Source organism: Cavia porcellus, unplaced genomic scaffold (genome assembly GCF_034190915.1).
Source record: "Cavia porcellus strain 051 isolate PalLab524CR breed Dunkin Hartley unplaced genomic scaffold, mCavPor4.1 scaffold_1, whole genome shotgun sequence".
Classification (NCBI taxonomy): domain Eukaryota; kingdom Metazoa; phylum Chordata; class Mammalia; order Rodentia; family Caviidae; genus Cavia; species Cavia porcellus.
Window position 1 is genome coordinate 102960254 of NW_026947484.1, and position 20272 is coordinate 102980525.

The following is a 20272-nucleotide window of genomic DNA, read 5'->3' on the forward strand; positions in this document are numbered from 1 at the left end:
ACTATAAAAACAATAAATGTACATACAGTTAAGTATACTTATGTATGTCTATACATTGTTTTTGGTTTGAAAATATGTGGAAAAATATATTCAACAATTGACAAGGGCTATATCCAGATTAAGAGTAACAAAAGTCTTATACAGTGCAAAATATGAGGCTGATTTATTAAAAAGGTTTATAATGAGCCTCAATACTATTAAAAATAATTGCAAAATGAGTACAAGTAGATTTTTTATATTTTTGAAGAATTTCAGCTGAGTATTTTACTTTGTGACTTAGAGAAAAGCTAGATGACAGCCTCTCTAATAATATATTTTGTCATATTTGGAAAGAATAATAACAGGTGTTCAAAATCACTTTTTTCTTAGTGGGTTGGTTAAATGTGTGCGGTAATCTGGGTTCACTCCAATTTTTTAAATGATGTAGAAAGTATAAAAGTACATATGACTTTTTTAAAGCACCAGTTCAGGATTTCAAATAGAACTGACACGAAACTACAAATTCACGTATAACCCTTCCTGTTTGTTTTATATTTTTTGTCGATGTGTTTCAATTTCAAGAATTTAATTATGTCTATTTGTATGGCAGTAGATTACAGTTTTAATATATCACTATCGACATCAGGAAAGAATATTTTAAGTGCTCATTTGTGTGTGCTATTCTCTAGGGCTCAATAGTACAATAATTATTACTCAAATGACTTATACTGTAAAATGCTATCGTCAGTCATGCAGTAAGTGCTAATGGGCAAGGCAGAGCTGAAACTCATCATCATATTTCTCTATTTATTTGCCTTACCTTCCTTTCTTTCTTTCCTTTTTGCTGTAACATTGCTAATATATTTTCTTAAAGTCCAGCCTCTATGTGTAATAAATAGTTTTCCTACCGTTTGTTAATTCCTCAAACATTATCTGAGACTCCATAATACACCACTGTGTTAATTTGAAAAGGAAGCACAAGATTAGTTGAGTTCTTTTCTTAGACAATAGGAAAAAATATTTACAGGATACTCTGTAACAGTGGTGGGGAATCTATGGCTTGTGTGCAGCAAGAAGCATATAGAATCCTCTCTGCCGGCTGCTGCAACCTAGAATCAGATAGCAGGTATTCAGTATTCAGGTTTAATTGCAGCATTGACACTCTGATAAATAAATGGGTTTTGGGATGTAGTTTGAGTACTCATTTTCTCAAAGTTTTGCCATCACTGTCCATTCTTTTTTGCTCATATTTAATGTGGAAAAACTTGCTGTGGAGTACGAAGATTATGAGATTTGGACAGAACACAGGGGTGATCCCTAGCTTTGCTGATTCACTACATATTTATGTTATGTCCTTGATGTCTTTTAGGTTCTGACCTTACCTGAGAATCCATGTCACCATCTGTAGCATGAATAATTTTGTGGAGTTGCTGTGTGAACTGCATGAAACAATATGCCAGACATTTAGCAGAGCATCTGTGATACTGTATTTGTACACACCTGCTCTGGTTTTAATGAGCCTCGTTCTATCCTACTGCTTTTGCCTTAGCTCTTGCTTGCTCCTCTACACATGAGATCTGCATTGCAAACTAATTCTAAATACTGATCATGCCATGATTTTCCCTGGTTGTACTTCCTGTGGGTTAAGACCTTCAGAACTGAAGTTTGACGTCTCCCTTCCTATGACAAACATCTGAGAGAAACAAATTCAACTATCTTATTTCAGTCTTTTTGAGTGAAAACTCTTTCCTCTTGAACGCATTTTGTAGGTTCATTGAATCTGTGTAGTGTTTGTGTGCTTTTTTGTTTGTTATAGAAGCATTTTCAATTGCTGCCTGATACATTTTCCTGCAAGGATATTCTTCAAGTTAATGATTAATAATAATTGTCTCTAATAAAGACATTCTCTTGCATGCATGCGAGAATACATGTGCACATTCTCTTTTCCATCACTGAGACACAATACCAACGCACACAATTTAAAGGAACACAGGTTTAGTTTGGTTCATGGATTCATTTTGTGATTAGCTGACTCTAAGGCAGAAACATCATGGTAGAAGAGCATGGAGGAAAAAAGATATTTAGTTCATGGTGGCAGAGAAGCACCAGTGCCACCAGTGCCAGACAGTGTAAGGGGACAGAGAGTAGATTTAGGCACCAAGGTCACACTCACATGACCAACTCACACACACCTAGAAGTGCACATGACTGACCCCTGTGCATCTACCAAGTTGCCATGTTGACAGCTAAGCTTAGCTGCCCTGTGTCTCAAGGGAAACTACTGCTGGATATGTGGACTAAACTCAACTCCACAAAAACCATACAGTGATGCCCTAATCACCAAGGTACTTAAATACAGAGCCGTCAGGACATTCCTAATGTTAAAAATATTTTGGAAGAAGTAATCAAAAAAGAATTTTGGAGAAATGGTAGAGGGTGATACACGGTCTTATTTAAAACACAAAAATATGCTTGTTATGGTGATGGCAAGAACAAGCAGCATAAGCCATTTGTGCAAGTTCATTTGAAGCTTCAAATTCTGTCATTAATCATAGGTGTTGTCCTATTGATAACAGCAAGGCATATGGTAAACCCTAATGTGAAAGAGCAGGAAAATATCTCTCTTTTAAAGTCTGAGAAATGGCATGGGCGCAGACACAGAGGGATGAAGAATCAGGCCTGCTGTGGTGACCGGAAGACTGCAGATCAGAGGCAGCCAGCATTCACAAGCAGCCTCGGGATGTCAGGCCAGTCCAACAAGTGCACAGCTCTGTGAGGAGACAGGAGAACCACAGGAAAATGCCGATTGAAGCTTGAGCAAGGTAGCAACTAGAAAAAACTCACAAACACTGGCATTTAAAAGATAGGTAAATAGCAGAGGTAATGGATACCAGCAAGGAACAAAAGTGTATTTGTAAAAGAAAAGCTTCAGCAGTTTGTCAGGACAGATATTGCTACTGGACAAGGATAAAACCTGAGAAGAAAGGAGTATGGAGTCCAAATAATCCCCAGCATTTCCCTCTGTGTTCAAACAGGTTGGGATTGAGGAAGGGCTTTAGCAGTGCTCCCTCCCTCCACCTCTATAGCAGCAGGAGAGGGATTGCCATAGGACAGGGGCAGCAAGTCCACTGCAGTAACTCCCTCTCTTGAGGTAGAAGGGAGTACAGAAAGACTCCCAAATTTTCTGTCTTGTGAGATGCAATAATCACTCAGCTCACAGAGGAAGGCATCTGTGCGAAAAGTGACCTTGTGCTGAGGACAGTGATGACTGTGACACACTAAAAACTAGAATCACAAGCTTGAGAGGACCTGCAGCCTCTGGCTCAGGGGAGAGCAAAGCCCAGGGGAAAGTCACAGTGGGTCAGATGGTCAGCATCAAACACAGATGGCAAAGAGATTAATCAATCAGGTAGAGAACCAGAGAAACCTTGAAAAGGAAGAGGACAGGAAACAGGACACAGGGGCGGTTTGAGTATTGTGGCCTACAAAAGTGATCAGAAGAGTGGGGTTTTGTGCTTCTGATCTCAACACAGACTGTATACCCAGCCTCTTCTGCTGGGCTCAGAGGCAGAGTACACACAACAGAGTGCAGACACTGGCCTGTCAGGCCTGTGGCAGTTGACAGAGGTTTGCTGACTGGTCCAAAATTTCCCCGATCTACAGGGGTGAGGGCATTGGCAGACAGTCTGGTCGTTCTATTACTCTTGTTAGCAGGTATAGAGGCATCTGAGTTGGGGGATGCCACAGTCCTAGCCCTGGTGGGCAGCCTTCCATCTACAGCCAGAACTCCTCCTCAGACCATGCTAAATGGCTCTTCCAATGGGGCCAGAGGCAGAAAAGGAAAATCCAGACTGAAAAAAAAAAAAGATTTTATTTTCACATATGTGTGTGTTAGCTGTTGTTTTTATTCCCTTAGTTTCTTGTTTTCTCATTTCCTCCACACCACAGATTGTCCCAGAGGTACGTAACTTTGTGTTTGTTAGTTCACTAGATTCAGTCTCCTTATGAATCTTCTGTCACTATCGGTTTATATTCCCTTCCCTTCCCTTCTCTTCTCTCATCGCTTTCATTATCACAGCCTACTGTCTCCGCTCCTTACTTGTTTATAAATATTACTATGAAAGTCTTTTTCTTTCTTTTTTTTTCTAAGCCTCACCTACATTATTCTTGGAATACAACTATTCCAATTCTTTTATGGAGTTAATGAAATAGTAGAGATGCTTTAAACAAGTTTAAAATGGTATCTAGTTAGTGCTTTAGATAAAGATATTTACTCCTTTACTTTCTTCTCACAAAGCACTGCTAAGGATCCAGTCTAGTAATTTGAATAGGTTCCCTGTGTGCCTTTACTCTGAGATAAATCCATAGCCTAGGACATCACAGAGAGAAAGCTATTTACTAAACATTCTCCACTCAAATGATCTGTAAACTTCAACACAAAAACATAAGAATTATGAGAAAACAAGGCAATATAATGCCTGCAAAAATTCCCAATTCCCCAAAGAATGATTCCTCAGATGTTAAAGTGGATGAAATTCCACACAAAGATTTTAAACAAAATGAGAATTAAAATGACCAGTAAACTCAAACAGGTTATCAATAAGCAGCTGAATAAGTCAACTATTAACATGATTAGTGAAGTTAAATGCAACTAAACAGCTAAATGAATTAAGGAAGACAATAAAGGCTACGCAAGACCAGTTCAGTAAAAGATAGAGATCTAAAAAAGAGCACAATAGGAAATCCGGAAATGAAATCACCATTTAGGAAAATTAAAAACAAATAAACAAACAAACAAAAAAAAAAACAAAAAAACTCATTTGACTATGAACCGAAGGCAAGATGAATTACAAGATAAAATATCAGGCCTGGAAGACAAAGTAGTTGTACTAGAACATTAAAAAAAAAAAAAATAGGAAAGAAAAAAACAATAAAAGATTATGGAAATACTTTAACACAACTCCAAGGGGAAAAACAAACTAATATTCAGTGTTCTCAAGGAGGATGAGGGATATAAGATATTATTTGCTGAAATTATAGCAGAAAATTTCCCAAATGTGGAGAATAAGTGGATTTTCAGATGAGTCATTAAGTCATTTAGAAATCCTTACAGGCATGACTAAGGCTAAACAGATCATCGAAAAGATACAGGAAGATAAAATTTTCAACCAAATTCAATATAACTCTAGCAATAAAAATATTTCTTCAATTTGATAAAGCCAAAATATAATAAAACCAATGTCAACATTATAATGATCAGGAAAAACATTGAAAGTGTTCCTCTAAAATCATTGAGACAAGGGCATTCATTCTCACCACTACTGCTTAATGTAACACTCAAATGTTTAGCCAGGACAAATAGTTAAAGAAATAAAAGTGACAAACATAGGAAAGGGAGAAGTCAAATTAGCTCTATTTAAGGGCATCATGATCATTTAAATAGAAAACTCTACAGAAGGCTCTTAGATCTGATAAAGAAATTCAGTAAAGTGGCATGAATCAAAATACAAAAATCAAAATACAAATACAAAAATCAGAATACAAAAAAAAAAAAAAAAAAACCCAATAGCTTCCCTATATGCCAAAATGGCCTTGTCAAGAAAGAAAGCAGGAAAATAATTCAATTCACAATAGGTGAAAATAAAATACTTGTGAAATAACCTAAGATGGTAAGAGGTGTCTGTAATGAAACTTATGGAAAACTGAAATATTAAAGAAAACACTACAAAATGGAAAACCCTCCCTTGTTCATGGACTGGCAGAACTAATGTTGCTAAAATAGCCATATTATCTAAAGTGAACTACAGGATCAATGTGACCCACATCAGCAGTGTTCTTCACAGAACTGGAAACACATCCTAAAATGCATATGAAAGCATAAAGACTCAGAATAGCCTAAGTGGTCCTAAGCAAGAAGAGGCATCACAATATCTGATTTCAAATTATACTACAGAGCTACAGTAATCAAAACAAAGTGGTACTGGCACAAACAGGAGTAAACTAGTGTACTAGAATGGAAAGCATAGAAACAAACTCATGCACTTTCAGTCAGAAAATTTTTGACAAGGAAGCCAAGTATATATGGTAGACAAAAGATAGTTTCTTTAACAAATGGTGTGGAGAAAGTTGGTATCCTTTCACAGAAGGAAACTGAAACTAGATCCTTATCTCTTCTTTTGTACTAAATCAAATCAAAATGACTCGAAGGCCTAGATATAAGACTGGGAGCTTTAAATTTATTGGAAGAAAACATAAGGGGAATACTTGAAGCCATAGGCATAGACAAAGACTTTCAGAAGAGGACCTTAAAAAACAAGAAATAATATGAAGAATCAATAAATAGGATTTGGTCATATTAAAACCCTTTTGTACAGAAAAATAAACAGCAGAATGAAGAGAAAATCTTACAGAAATCTTAGACTCCAAACAAAATTAGCACAATCCATAGCAAATTAATTGAATAGAGATTTCTCAAAAGCAAAAGTAAAGATGGAAAATACATTTATCAGAAATGTTCAATACCTTTAGCCATTAGGGAATTACAAATCAAATACTTCTGAGATTCCATCTTGTACCAGTTAGAACGGCTGTCATCAAGAGCACAAAAAGCCAATGAGTCTGGCAAGCATGCCAGGGAGAATGAATCCTCATCTGCTCCTAGATGTGTCACTTAGTGCAACCACTATGGAAAGCCACATGGAGAGTCCCCAGAAACCAGCAGATATACCACTTGACCCAGCTCTACTCTTCCTTGGTACATTGCTGAGAGAATTAAAGGCATCACTATATTCTGATCGATGCATACATATGTTGACAATAGCTAAGCTGTGGAAGCAGCCCAGATGCCCTGGATAAAGAAAATGTGGCATATACATAATAGATCATGATTTGGCCAAACAGAAGAATGAAACTGTGTTATTTTTAGAAAATGCATGGAACTGGAGACCATTTTATTTTGTTAAGTAAAACAACCTAGACTCAGAAAGTATCATTTTTTATATATAAGGAATCTAGTAATAAATTTAAATAAGCAAGTAAACAAATGAAGAAAGGAAATATGGTTGGAAACTAGAAGGCACAGTTCTAGCAGTGGGAGGTAGGGAAAATAAGATGAAGGGGTAATAATAGTGAAAATAATAAAAAATATTTCACATGCATGTACCAGTATAACAAAACAAATTTCACTATTCTGTGTTATTTAGATGTATCAATGGAAAAGGAAAGAAATAGGACCATTACACTAATCTTCCCTTTTTTGCTAGAGGAGCACATGATGTAGTTTTGTGCTTTCTTTCTTTGAAAGTTTGTGGAATTATAACTGGATCTCACAGAACAAAGAGGCAGAGAAGTGTCCATCTTCTGGAGTTAGCACATTTCTTGCAATATGGCAGTAAACTTCAGACCCATTACTCCTATGGATTACCTGATGAAACTTCAAAGGGAGAAGTTTCCTGGACGCATCACAACTGAAAATTCCATTCAATGCTTCTTCTTCCATTCTGAAGGGTCTGAGTTGCAGGGTTTGGTTGTCCACTGTCCGTTTCCAGGAGTGGTACTATCCGAGTGGAGGTCACATGACACCCCTATATTATGTTTTCTTTCTCAGATGAAAAGTAACCAGTATGCATCCAGTATGAGCCCTGGAACATTTCCCAAACCCTAGTCCAACACTGCAGTGGTTAAAAGATGGTTGAGTGCCTGTCTTTCATAATAATTCATCTTTCCATGCTTGTTTATGGGCTAAATCTGTCTTGTTGGGATAGGATACCAGTTTTAAAATATATGAATGAGATTTTCAAATACTGGCCAGGACAGAAACCATGTTTCACAATGGTAATGATCAAAAATAATAATGGAGTACATTATTTCAAGTCATGGATGTACACGTCATTGCTATTGATCATTTAGTAATTTTGGGTCTATGTGAGCGTTCTGATTTTCTGCTGAGAAATCAGGTTTAAATGATTATGTGACCTCTCTAAGATCATCTGTAGTGGCCAAGCTGAGATTATCAACCTGTCTTGTTTTTTTCAGCCTTTGATTTATTTGCAATTTGATCTGGACATTGTCTACTGAGTATATTCTCCTAAAAAAGCCTACTTTATCAATATTTGGAAACGAAGAGGAAACGAAGAAGTTGAAAAAGTATGTGCTTTGCAAATGCCATTTCCACTCAACCTAAGTCACTTTTAGATAGTATTTTCTGGAGTTTCTTCATGATTGCCTTGACCACAGAAGTACCTGGGGCAGGGATCTGGGTGTCCTGGGTCTGGGTGATGGCTGTAACTGATTTTGTGTATTTTCTGAGCCCTTACCAGTCAGTTGCCTATTATTTGTTGGTTGTAAGTGAAGAATCGTAACTTTATATTCAGCCATTGTTCTCTGACAGATTATCCGTGTTCCATTTTATATGAAAATGGTTTAACTACTCACTTAAGAAAACCCACAAACATAAGAATACAACACATTTTTAGTGTAGGTATAGCAAAGTTGATACATTTACTTGTAATTCAATGTTTGAAATAGGATTATTTGAAAAATTACTCAGGATACTTTCTATCATCATAAGGAAGAGAACAGAAATAGACTTAAGAACCAGCAGGTGATTTTTACGATAAAAGAGAAGGGATAACATGTTGTTTTTGTATGCTCCAGTCTTCACTAGCAATGGAGACATGGGTGGACCCAGAGATTCTGGTAGATCCCATTCATGTGACTCTCCTGCGTTTGTTTCTTCCTAGACTGCAGAAAAGTTAAATTCTGTAATTTACTTCTCTAAGTCTAAAGTGGTACACAGACACAAAGTGAGAACGATAGAAAAGTAATGTGCAAACTGCACTGAAAACAGTATCTGACACTCGTGGTTATGGTTGCTGTATTATTGACATTATTGTCACTGTGCTGTATTGGAAATACTGTATCTCAAGAAGTAATATCTCAGGTTTAAATGTCCCCTCAGTTAAATCCAGAGCCCCTATTAAGAGATACATTGATACACTCTTTCTCGGCCAAACTCTGGGACACATGTGACAATATTAAAAACAGTAACATCTATCCCCAGGTCATTTTTTTCCTTCCTGAAATATCAGTACATGATTTTTTCTGGTAAAATTTCAAAGTAAAGTAAGTATCTTCGGGGCACACATTGCCAGCCTGGATCCGTGGCACCGTGTACAACTTGATTATCAAGGTAGTGAAACAACTTGGCAAATAGCACTTAGGCCCTTCATGCCTGGTGGGCAGAATAACTACCTCAATTTTTCAAGGTGATTAAGCTGATTAACTAAGAACCCTGTGATTCTTCATTCATTCATCTTCAGTTAACCAGATGGAAAAGTCTTTTCTACAGACAAATGGACCTAAATAGTAGAAGTGAAATCTCCTAATTTTTTCTTTGTATCCATGCCACGACCACTGCCCCTCCTATGAGAGGCAGATCTTTAATATAATACTAATTCAAAGACCATCTTTTTAGAGTCGTGAGATTCCTCTCACCTCTAACTGAAAGCATTTCAGACTATCTAGGAAATAAGTGCTGAAGCACCATCCTCTGAATGCTGTTTAATGACTAATTTCAATCAGTTCTATGTTTATTTATGAGAATTGCTGTACCTGTTAAGTGTTGAGTTATCAGGATTGGAGGGGAGGAAGATTCTATTTGGGAAAACTCAGAAAATGGTGCTACCTGAGACATTTATGAACACGTATCGCCAACACCCTTAAAAAATTGCATTTTAATTATTTTGTAAATGTACTGAAATTAAAGCACATCTGGAAAGCAGTCATCCAGATTGGAGGAAGTACAAATTAGTCACATGGCTATACTGAATATTCAAAAATTTGGGGATCCTTAATTGAGCAGTAATAATTTTTCACCAATTTTAGAACTTCTCAGCACATGCTCAGGACTGCTAGCTGCACATTTTCACACTGGAAATGTTTGCTTTGCCTGGCAGCCTATTTCCCCCACTAGAAACACAATGGAAATTCAGACATAATAAATCATTCCCAAAGCACAGAGATTCGAATGCCACAAGTGCTTTGATTCACTCTGCTTCAGGGGTGGAATTTATAAATTGAAGAACTTTTAAATTTGTTAGAACATTGCACTCTGGAAATGAGAAAAGCAAAGCCAATTGGATTCCGGAATCTTATTTGTGTGTCACTCTGCATTACCCTCAGCAGTGAGTCACTGGCATAACCAACAGGGTGCAGGTCGGTATAGGAAGCAGTCATTTCTCCGCTGTGGCCAGCCGGCGGGCCTCAGAGTCAGAATGGGACAGGCTCTCAGAGACATCCCTCTGCTATCACCTTGCTTGTAAAATAGGACAAAGGAATCTGAGAGACAAAGTGAATTAGTTCTGGTTTCCTGATTGTTAAACTAAGAAGAAAAATCGTGAGTTTCCTAGATTCCCAAACTAGTTACCAGACTCTTTTGTTCATACAGACAAGACCAGCAATTAATGCATCGCTTGCAAAGAGTGACAGCATATGATGCCCTGGAATATGACACTTTACTGTAAGGCTTACTGGAGTCAAGTGCGCTTGGAAAATGACACCTACATGAAGGGTATGCTAACATTTCCTTTCTCTTTCTGAACATGAGACTGAAAACTCCCCTGTGAAAGACTCTCCTCTCACCAGTCTTTGAAGGGTGGTCACAGCTGAGAGAATCCTGTAGAAACAGGCTTTATTAAAGTAACTTTTGAAAGGCTACCTTCATAATTAAGCTGCTTTTCACAGTTCACTCTATTTTGCTCTCTTCAGTTTACAAGTGATTGACTGTTTCTTTGGTTCTCCATTTCTTTATAAGATCTCCTCTGTGTTGCAGAACCTATATTAAATTTTTTTTAATGTTTTTCTCCTGTAAATCTATTTATGTCAGTTTAATTATTAAGCATAGCCAAGACTCTAATAGGGAAGCAGAGGTTTGAACTCTCTACACTTACATGCATATATTTTATTGTACTTGCTTTTTTCCATCTACTAGTGACGCTTGTAAACATTTGCCTTTTAAAGGAATATCCCCCAACATCTTTTTATGCTTTTCTCTTGTCTTCGCCTTATTAAGTATTTCAGAGAAATAGAGTTAGTGTCACTGATACATCATTACCAGTCAAAAAACACCTTATAGGAAACACAGAGCTACACAGAGTACCTAAGGTGTTGAAGCACTTATGGAACATTTTGTATTCTATTTTAAAAATTACTCCTTTTTCATGTAACATAGCTGCCACCACTAAACTTATGAATCATGTTTATGTAAACTCAGGAAGCTACAAAAGTTAGAGCCACATAAATGTAGTTGAAGAATCAGAGAACTGCAAAAAAAGAAATATTACCTGCGTTACACATCTTTCACCACACCTAAAATTCCCTAAGAAGGGAAAATTGTAACTTGTCTGCAACCAATCTTTTGTCTTCAACACCTGAACTCTCACAGAGCAGTAGTTTTTAATTTTGATGTGGTAAATCAAAATTCTTTTAACGTGCAGAAGTTATCAATTTCCCTTCACGGAAAAATGCATTATATTTGTGATTTCAAGTCTAAGAACATTTTGCCAAGTATTGGGTCCTAAATATTTTCTATTTGTCTTTGCTGAATGTCAAATAGTTGTATTATTTATATTAATAATCCATTGTGAGTTCGTTTTGGAAGCAGAATATGCAGGTAGGAACAAAGTTTATTTCCAGGAGTATTTTTGTCGTAAGTCACAAATCGTGATGGTCTCTGTTTCATAATGGTTGGATTTATTGTTTCTAAACTTTACAATGGTATGAAACTAATTTGCATTCAGTCTACATGGGTCTGAGTGTGTGGAGGACAGTCAGTAAAAACTGAATTGTTCCTTTAATTTAGGATAGTGATATGCAGTATGATGTGCTTTCCCAGTGTTGGGAATCCCAGCAAGCTAAAGTTGCTAGTCAGCTGTACAGTCACAGTGATAAACTGATACTCTACTGTACTGTTAAGCTATGGTGTTTGGCAGGATAGTTGTGTTAAATGCAGTTTGACTTGTGTTTAGGATGGATGATGGATAGATAAAAATTATTATTTTTCATTCTGTCATCTGTTGCAGCAGGACACAGATGTGCCATCATAGAAGTCTACTGCTGTCCTATGAAGGTAAATGTGTTTTTTCTTCCTGAAAGTCATTAGGAGTCTATTTCTAACATTTGGTATATCTTGAGAATATTTACATGCTCATTTTGTTCTTGTAGCTATCTGCTAAATATTTTCCTTTTTATATATTTTAAATGAAAAATTTGTTTGCCTTCTGAGCATACTAGGCATATTTACATGAATGTGTTTGTCAAACTGTTTCATATAATTGCGTTCACATGAAATAAATGCATATTGTAAATATTTGTTTTATTGGCTACCTTTATTAGATGAGTTATTCACTTTTTATGAAATTTTGATTTCAGGTTTATTTTCATTTATTTTTCTTCTGTCCTCAGTCTTTTCTCTCACACCGCTTTCATTCAGTTTCATTCAGTTTCCTATGTGATCAGCTCAAAATCAGTTTGATGACAAAGCTAATGAAAACAGTGTTGCTTCTAGGGATGATGAGATTTTCTAAAACTGAGTTTCTAAAACTGAGTTTCATTGAGAGTTACAGAATACTCAAGCAAAAAATACTGGAAATTGAATATTCAAAAGCATACCATACTCTGGAGAAACTTACTTAATACACCAAATTACATTCATGACACATTATTAAGAAAAAATCATGTGGCACCAATCAATAAAAAGCAACTATTGTACAAAGGATCAAAGACCAGGCTCCAATTAAGTTTCTCCATTGCATCCAATGCTATACTTGAGCAAAAGGTTACAATGTAGTCACAGAGAATAGTTTCCACCTTTCCACTAATAAATTTTAGAAATGCTTTAGGCTTTCTGGATTCACTTTTATTGAAATTGACATTCTGGACAAATCTCAATGAATTCAAGGGTCATCCTAGAATATTAACACAATAAAGACAAAGGACATGGTGTTTCTAAGAGGAGACCCTTTGGCCACATGGCATCACACCATCAGGTACAGACAGCCCTAAATGTTCATGTGACTTCATCTGCTGAATGGCAGACTTGACGGGACATGATGTGACCTCGTGACCATTCCAATTAAGTATCTTTGCTGTTTTAAAATGCAATACATTTTTTGGATGTTATTTTACTTTATACATGAAGAATATATTAAAAGTTATAGTAATTTTCTTAAAAATTTAAACAGCTTATGTGTGAGTAATCAAAACTAGGTTCCACAATGTAATGAGAATCACAAACATCTTTTGTGCATTAAATATCTTATTCTTATATTAAAGTTCATATGTCTGTGAAAAACTTCACTCTAAATCAATAAGAAACAACTTAGAAATGACTAGGAGCATAGGGCTTTTTGTAACAGCAATGGTATCATTTTGTACATTAGATTTATTAAAAGGCCTGGGAGATTGGAATGCCCAATCCTTTCACTGTGCAAGTGAACAAACTTGGATCCCTAGCTACACCTACCAGTTAACTAACTGGTAGTATTAAGGTCAGATTCTAGGTCACTCATTGCTTATCCAAGGCTCCTTAAACTGTCGTAACATTCTGCCTTTGTCTATGTGCATCTGGCCTCAGAAATATCTCATTATTTTATTTATTAGGTATTTATCCATTGCTATGATGTGCCAGCTATTTTTTGAGATGCAGGAAAAGAAGAAAGACAAGGCTCAAATCCCCAGGGAGCCACTATTCTCTGATTGTTTGACTTCTGCAAAGTTACATTGAAATATGCTCTTACACCTTACTATTCTTCTCCCAAATTCCACCTTCCTCAGGCACCCAAAACGCACAGTATTTCTATTTCCTGACTAAGTCTGAGTCACTGGCTCTAAGCCTGAGACAGATCAGGGAAACCTCTGTGCTCTTTTCAGCGCCCCGGTCAGTTACAGCCCTGGTGTGTGCTTTGTTGACACGGTGTGTTTACCAGTCAGAACATCCTATCTGTAAGGTTTTGGTCTGCTTATCTGTCATTTTTTTTTTTTTTTTAACCTTAAGTTCTGACCTCCATGAGGACAGAGCCTGGTGTCTTGTTTGTCTCCGTGCTTCTAGGATTTTCATAGTCTCTTAACAGAATCGGCACTCACTGAAATAATTTTTGAACTAACTCCAACATTTCTGCAATAAACAAGGTCTGACTTGGGTCATTTACACTTCACTCTGAATGAGCTTAAGTAAATAAACTTATCCTTTTTTAGGATTATTTGTAACTCACTGGTTCCTATCTAATCATTCATAAATAATGTCAAAGACATCTCATTTATTTCTGGGACTAGATTCTTCACACTGATGTCATATGTTATTCATGCAATTTCTTTGCAAGGAACATCATATATTTATTGACAAAAAAAGTTTCTCCACTGTGTAATACAAGATAAGATGCTGATGCTAGGATTTTAATAAAGCAGAGATAGATCTGCTTAATTTCTGAGAAAATTACTTCAGTTTTCTTAAATGCAAAATTGATTTAAAAATTGCCACATGACGACATGCAGTGTAAAGCAGTATACAATGTAGGCTTTCTATATTAAAAACTATCTTTCAAAGGGAGCTGCTGTCATTTGTGATCAACTGAGATAGATGACCCAGTCTCAGAAAAAGAAAATAACAACAACAAAACCTTCAGCACCAATATAAAAATCCTTATATTCCAGTTTACTGATTATACAGGTCCACTTATAATTCTCTTTGAGGCAGAATCTGAAGTGGCAGAGTCAATAGATTCATTCAGCACTTTTATCCCTTCACTGGGTTATGCTCTTAATTTAAACGCTGCTTACGTGTTGTAGTGGGAATGTGAGAACATGCCAGGATGTCTTTGCAGTAAAGGGAGACATAGGGGGTTGTACTACGTAATTGTCTTTGAATTGCATTAAGAATAACTTCACAGGGGCTGGGGATTTAGCTCAATGGCATAAGCACCTGCCTTGCAAGCAGGCAGTCGTGAGTTCGATCCCTGGTACCGATAAAAAAGAAAAAGACAAAAAAAAAAAAAAAAAAAAAAAAAAAGCATAACTTCACAGAAGGCACTAAAACTGATCCTACTACCTACTAAGAAAAACAAGGTTAACACATCATCGATTATCATTTGAAGCAAAGGTTTATATTTCATAATGATATTGCTTGGCTTTGCTATGAGGAAAAAAAATACACATTTTCTCAAACAAGCCAATAGCTATTTTAAAATACAGCATCATCTCTTGATTTATTCCAATCCCTGAGGATTAGATATTTTTCAAGTTACTAACTGAAAAGTCCTCCTGTTTTTTCTAGACTTAATTTGAGTATCTATCAAAATAATTTTAAATTGGAATAGCTTTTGAAAAATAAATATATGTCCCTTCTTGCCTTAGAGAATGCCAAATTGAGTATATTTAGTATCCATCCAACAATTATGAAAACCTTAAATTTTAGAATAACACATTTTTTTCAGTATCATAAGTGAACTTCTGGAAAAGAGGGATGGATGTAAGATACAACTAATGTAAGTTCAATTTGATTATTTAATAAACATTGATTTATAAATAATTCGACATTGGAGAAACACATGATTAAGTTAAAATTCTATATTATTTCATTTATCTCTCAGTTTACATATACTTAAACAATTTTATATGTGATTATATTAGGAGTCTAAAGTAGATTTTATCACAGAATAATGACATATTTATGCCCATTAGCTCATTATTAACAACAATATCAACTATGTACAGCGTCACAGTATAAAGATGATACAAATGTATCTAATTGAAAATGCCAGTCTTTCCAATGGCTTAAAAATCCACTAAACTGTCACATCAAACATCCAATAAGATTAACTATAAAGAAATGTGTTTCTTTTCCTGTTCTGGAAACTGGCTTTACACCTTAGAGAGATACAAAAGAATGTCAAATGTATGTGCATTGTAAAAATGTTAAATCTGGTTAGTCAGAGAAATATGTATAACAGATAATATAAAGTCAGGTGCCTTTCTTTTCCAGGTTTGTAAGTTTAAAATGTAAATCTAAGTGAGTGTAGGACTGCATGAAAGAGCACAGAAGATTAGAAAAGCAGAATTTTAAAAAATTGTACATCATTGTCTGATTTTGATGCCACTCATCAAAAAATCCTGAACATCAATGTTTTCTTCCTCAAAATAATACTAAACCAACACAGAATTTGTCAGCTTTAATACACCATGACCGATGTAGGGAGTGATCCTGGAGGTCTGAGGGGATGAAAAAGAATCAGCAGGAGAAAGAGCGCTCAGAGCGACCTTGGAAAGGTCAGTGGCATGGAGACCCATAGGATTAGGTGAGAAATCATTGCAAGCAATGGCTCCTGATCAGACAATTGCAGATAAGTTCATAATACAATGATGGTGGTGGTAATGGTGATAAAGGTAATGCAAACTATTTTAGATTTTAATAATACATCATGATGTACCATCTGCCGTTCCATTTTGAGCAAAGCATCCCTCAGGCAATAACTGCAGTTGCCAGATTTTACACAGTGTACAATACAGTTCTGGTCAAATAAAAACTATCTAAAATGGGAATGCCTCTGTCCCAGCAACAATAAACAGTGTGATGTCTTTATTAATGTGCTAATTTGTCCATATCCATATCAGAATAAACATAAAGATCCTGTGTACTGGTTGATCTAATTAATAATCTACAATCAGTTCTAAGGATTATGTTTCCAAAAAAGTACTGAAAAAAGTGAAACCTTCAGGGATTTCAGATGCTGTAGTGAAATGAGATTAAAGGAACTGACCTATAAAAGGATTTAAAATTGTTTTCAATCACTAGAATAAAAATCAGTAACACATTACGAAAGACATTACCTATTATGTAATTTAAATCAGTGATATGGAATCTTCCACTACTGATTCTTTGCTACCACATTCTGACCATGATGAGGTTCTCAGACTTATCCATCTTTCAGATTTAATTCATGATATATGAATACTGTATATTAGAGTAAAGGCAATTGAAAACATCATTTTTGTGCTTGGTCTTTTTTTCTAATATCTCATACCAATGTTCATAATTTCCATATGCAAAGTCTTGCCAGGCTTTCAGAGACACACAATCAATAAGATTACATATTGATCAAAAATATAGTGTTCACCCTCCAGTTCCCTTTCCCATCGGATCTAAACACTGGTCTTGGTGGTCGTTAAAGGAGGGAAAGGAGGAATGCTGAAGCTGGCCCCAACGCCTTATAGTCTGGTATACTGCAGATGGGCTAGTTTCAAACAGGGTTAAAATATATATATATATATATATATATATATATATATATATATAGTGTTCAATCTAAAATAGAAACAAAGATACTTTGGTATAATTATGCCAATGTAGAGAGACAGAGACAGAGACAAAACAAAAATATTATAGTATAATTATGCCAATGGGGGGGGAGAGAGAGAGACAGAGAGAGACAGAGAGACAGAGAGACAGAGAGACAGAGAGAGACACAGAGAGAGAGACAGAGAGAGAGAGAGGTAGAGAGAGACCATCAAAATACATTAGAGAAAAGAAGTTCTGTCTCTGTCTCTCTCTCTTTGTTTTGTACTAAGGGATCAAACTCACGACCTTGTGCTTACCAGGCAAGTAAGTGCTTGAGCCACTGAGCTAAATCCCTGGCCCAACTTCTATAAATGGTTTAATACTAAGTTTATTGAGACATCATAAGATTAATACATGCTACCTTTGCTTTGTACAATTACAAGTGGTATTCAAAGTGATAGGAGTAAGATTCCAAACATTTTTTAGGTCAAACTGTTGAAGTGTGTAAACATTTCTTTAGCAGATTCTGTATGCATCTTGCATTTTATCTAGAAACCATGATGGAAGTGATTGTAAAAGAAAAAAAAATATTTTGAGTAAATATTTAAGTCTTCTTCACAAAACTCAAAAGAGAATATTACTAGCTCCCTTCCCAGAAAATGATGCTTTATCCAAGTGCTGTAGTAGGCTTCTTTTACAAGCAGATCCAGGGTCAACAGTAGTTTTTAATCCTCCCTCTTATGCAGCAGGCATTGGTTACCATTTCTTTCACTGGTTCCTTTGTCCTCCAGTCTCTGTTTTAAGACATAACCCTCCTCCTCCTCGTCCTCCTCATGCTTTGCCTCTTTTCCTTTTCCAGACATCTGTCACATACAGTTCTAATTATCTCGTGCAATTTGCATCATTTCATTTCCTATTCTTGAAGAACAGACAAGCTAATTTGCATTATCCCATGATTTATCTTATTTAGGTATCTACTGCTTTCTTTCATTTTGTAAAAATACAAATATAAAATATATTTATCTTATTTACATTAACATTTATGAAGAAACAATTCTGATGGTGTTACATACTAAGGGTCAGCTCTTGATATTTGCAGGGTTAGTATAAAGGAAATTTAGTGCAAACTTTCAATTTTTTTTTTTTTAATGGAGTTTCTAAATCCTGGACTGTTTCCAATACAAAACTTGTATTGAATTATTCATTTTTATTTGGAAAATATTATGGGTTAACAGCTGAACAAATAAAATAGTGTAAAATTGTAGCTATTAACTTACTTATAAAAGCATAAAAAAGATTTTTTAAAGTGTTTTGAGAGCATTTTACCTTGTTTTACAAACTGGTAATTCTCCATAAGAGTCATTCAGATTTACAAAACTGCAGCAAGCTAAGTGATAACTAATCATACAAGCAGAAGCCGCAAAATGTTTAACAAACATTTTCTGCCTCTATTTTCTCTTCTTAAAAGTGGAGATACCCTCCTGACAGCTTGATCCAAGGAAATGAAAGTGGATTGGACTTTCTTCACTTACTATCCCTTGCTTTCTTTTCAAAACTCCTTCCTTTTTTCTTTACCAAGCTTTGGGATTTCCCAATATAATTTTCTGGAAGCATTACTTTGAAAATTTTTAACTTGAGTGGAGGGGAGAGAGAGGAGTATAGGAAAGAACAAAGTAGAGCTTTGAGTTCAGTAAACCAGAATAAGACAGTGGTTTAGGCCTTTGTTCAAATTAATCTAAAGAAAGTTATGTTGGCCCTAAATCAAGGAAGGCAGCTTCCTGACTCTGTTGGTTTCAAGCAGGAGCCTAAAGAAATGTCTTTCTATGGTATGTTGGCCATTTCAGAACTTGGGCAGTGAAATGGTCAATTCATTAGAAAGAAACAGCTTGAAGCACCCCCTCCACGCCCAGTGAGTGGCTGTGAGCATGGCAGACTATGGTGGCTTAGGACAGGAGCCACGGTATTTACCGGGACCCACGCCATGCTGGGACTTGGAGCGCTGGGAAACCAAGCAATCCCTCCCCCCATGCCTGTTTTGTTTTGTTGAAATTCAATATACATGAAAGTATGGACAGCTATTTTGAAGAGAATGAGAGACTCTATGACAGCCATTAGTGACTTCCCTATTGTCTGGTTTTAAAGACCTAAAATGCCTTCCTCATTCTGTTCAGATCAGTTTTATTCTATGTTGTTTTGTATGAATTCTCTGTATGTGAAGATACAGACAACTATTTGGAAGAAAACAAGAGACAATATGATAGACAGTGAGGATCTCAGATTGTCTAGCTTTGAAATTTATATCTCTTACATTGCTTTCTTCTGTCCTATTTTGTTGTTTCATTGTGTTTAATTTTACTCCCTTTAAAATAAAAATTAAAAAAAAATTTAAAAAAAAAGAAGTTATGAGAGGCAGAAACCTCACAATAGTTTTGTTGTCAGTAACATTTTTATGGTTCAGGAGGTCTCAGATGTTCCTTCCTAAACTCATTCTCCTTTTTAGCTCAGGATAAATAGGCTGAGAAATAAGCTGAAAAATAAACTACACAAAACACTTTGAACGTGTCCTGGAACTGATTCTTCAAGTTCACATTCTTTGAATAGATGTATATTGTTGTTTATTCACATTTGGTGGAGCATTCATGCTCTACAATGAGGAAAAAAAAAAGCAAGAGGATGCAAGTGACAGAGCTCCTCTTTCCTCTTGGCCTCCAAACAACTCAGCTCTAAATTCAGGTAGAAAAAGTAAACTAAGCAAATCAGTCCATACTGGAAGACAATTTAGTATGCCTGTGGACGATGGAGATTGGCCATCAAAGCACAATAGATTGAAACCTCTACAAAATGTGATTCAACATAAATGTCTCCTTAAATTGTGTGCGTATGTATACCTAGTGATGTATCAGATTCATTATGCTCATGACCTTTTTCAATCATTGAAACAGTCCTGTGGCCTAGAGAATGGTC

The 20272-nt window shown here is 35.9% G+C and overlaps 1 protein-coding gene and 2 non-coding genes across 38 annotated transcripts in view; 2 read left to right on the forward strand and 1 right to left on the reverse strand.

Moving 5' to 3' along the window:
- Lingo2 (leucine rich repeat and Ig domain containing 2) overlaps nt 1-20272 on the reverse strand; it is a 1124971-nt gene that overhangs the window by 513096 nt on the left and 591603 nt on the right. The gene's annotated exons all lie outside the window — the stretch shown is intronic.
- LOC111754354 (small nucleolar RNA SNORA61) lies at nt 17146-17280 on the forward strand. The gene has a single exon (XR_002789054.1). It is a non-coding gene; the product is annotated as a small nucleolar RNA SNORA61 (small nucleolar RNA).
- LOC111754330 (small nucleolar RNA SNORA2/SNORA34 family) lies at nt 19059-19195 on the forward strand. The gene has a single exon (XR_002789033.1). It is a non-coding gene; the product is annotated as a small nucleolar RNA SNORA2/SNORA34 family (small nucleolar RNA).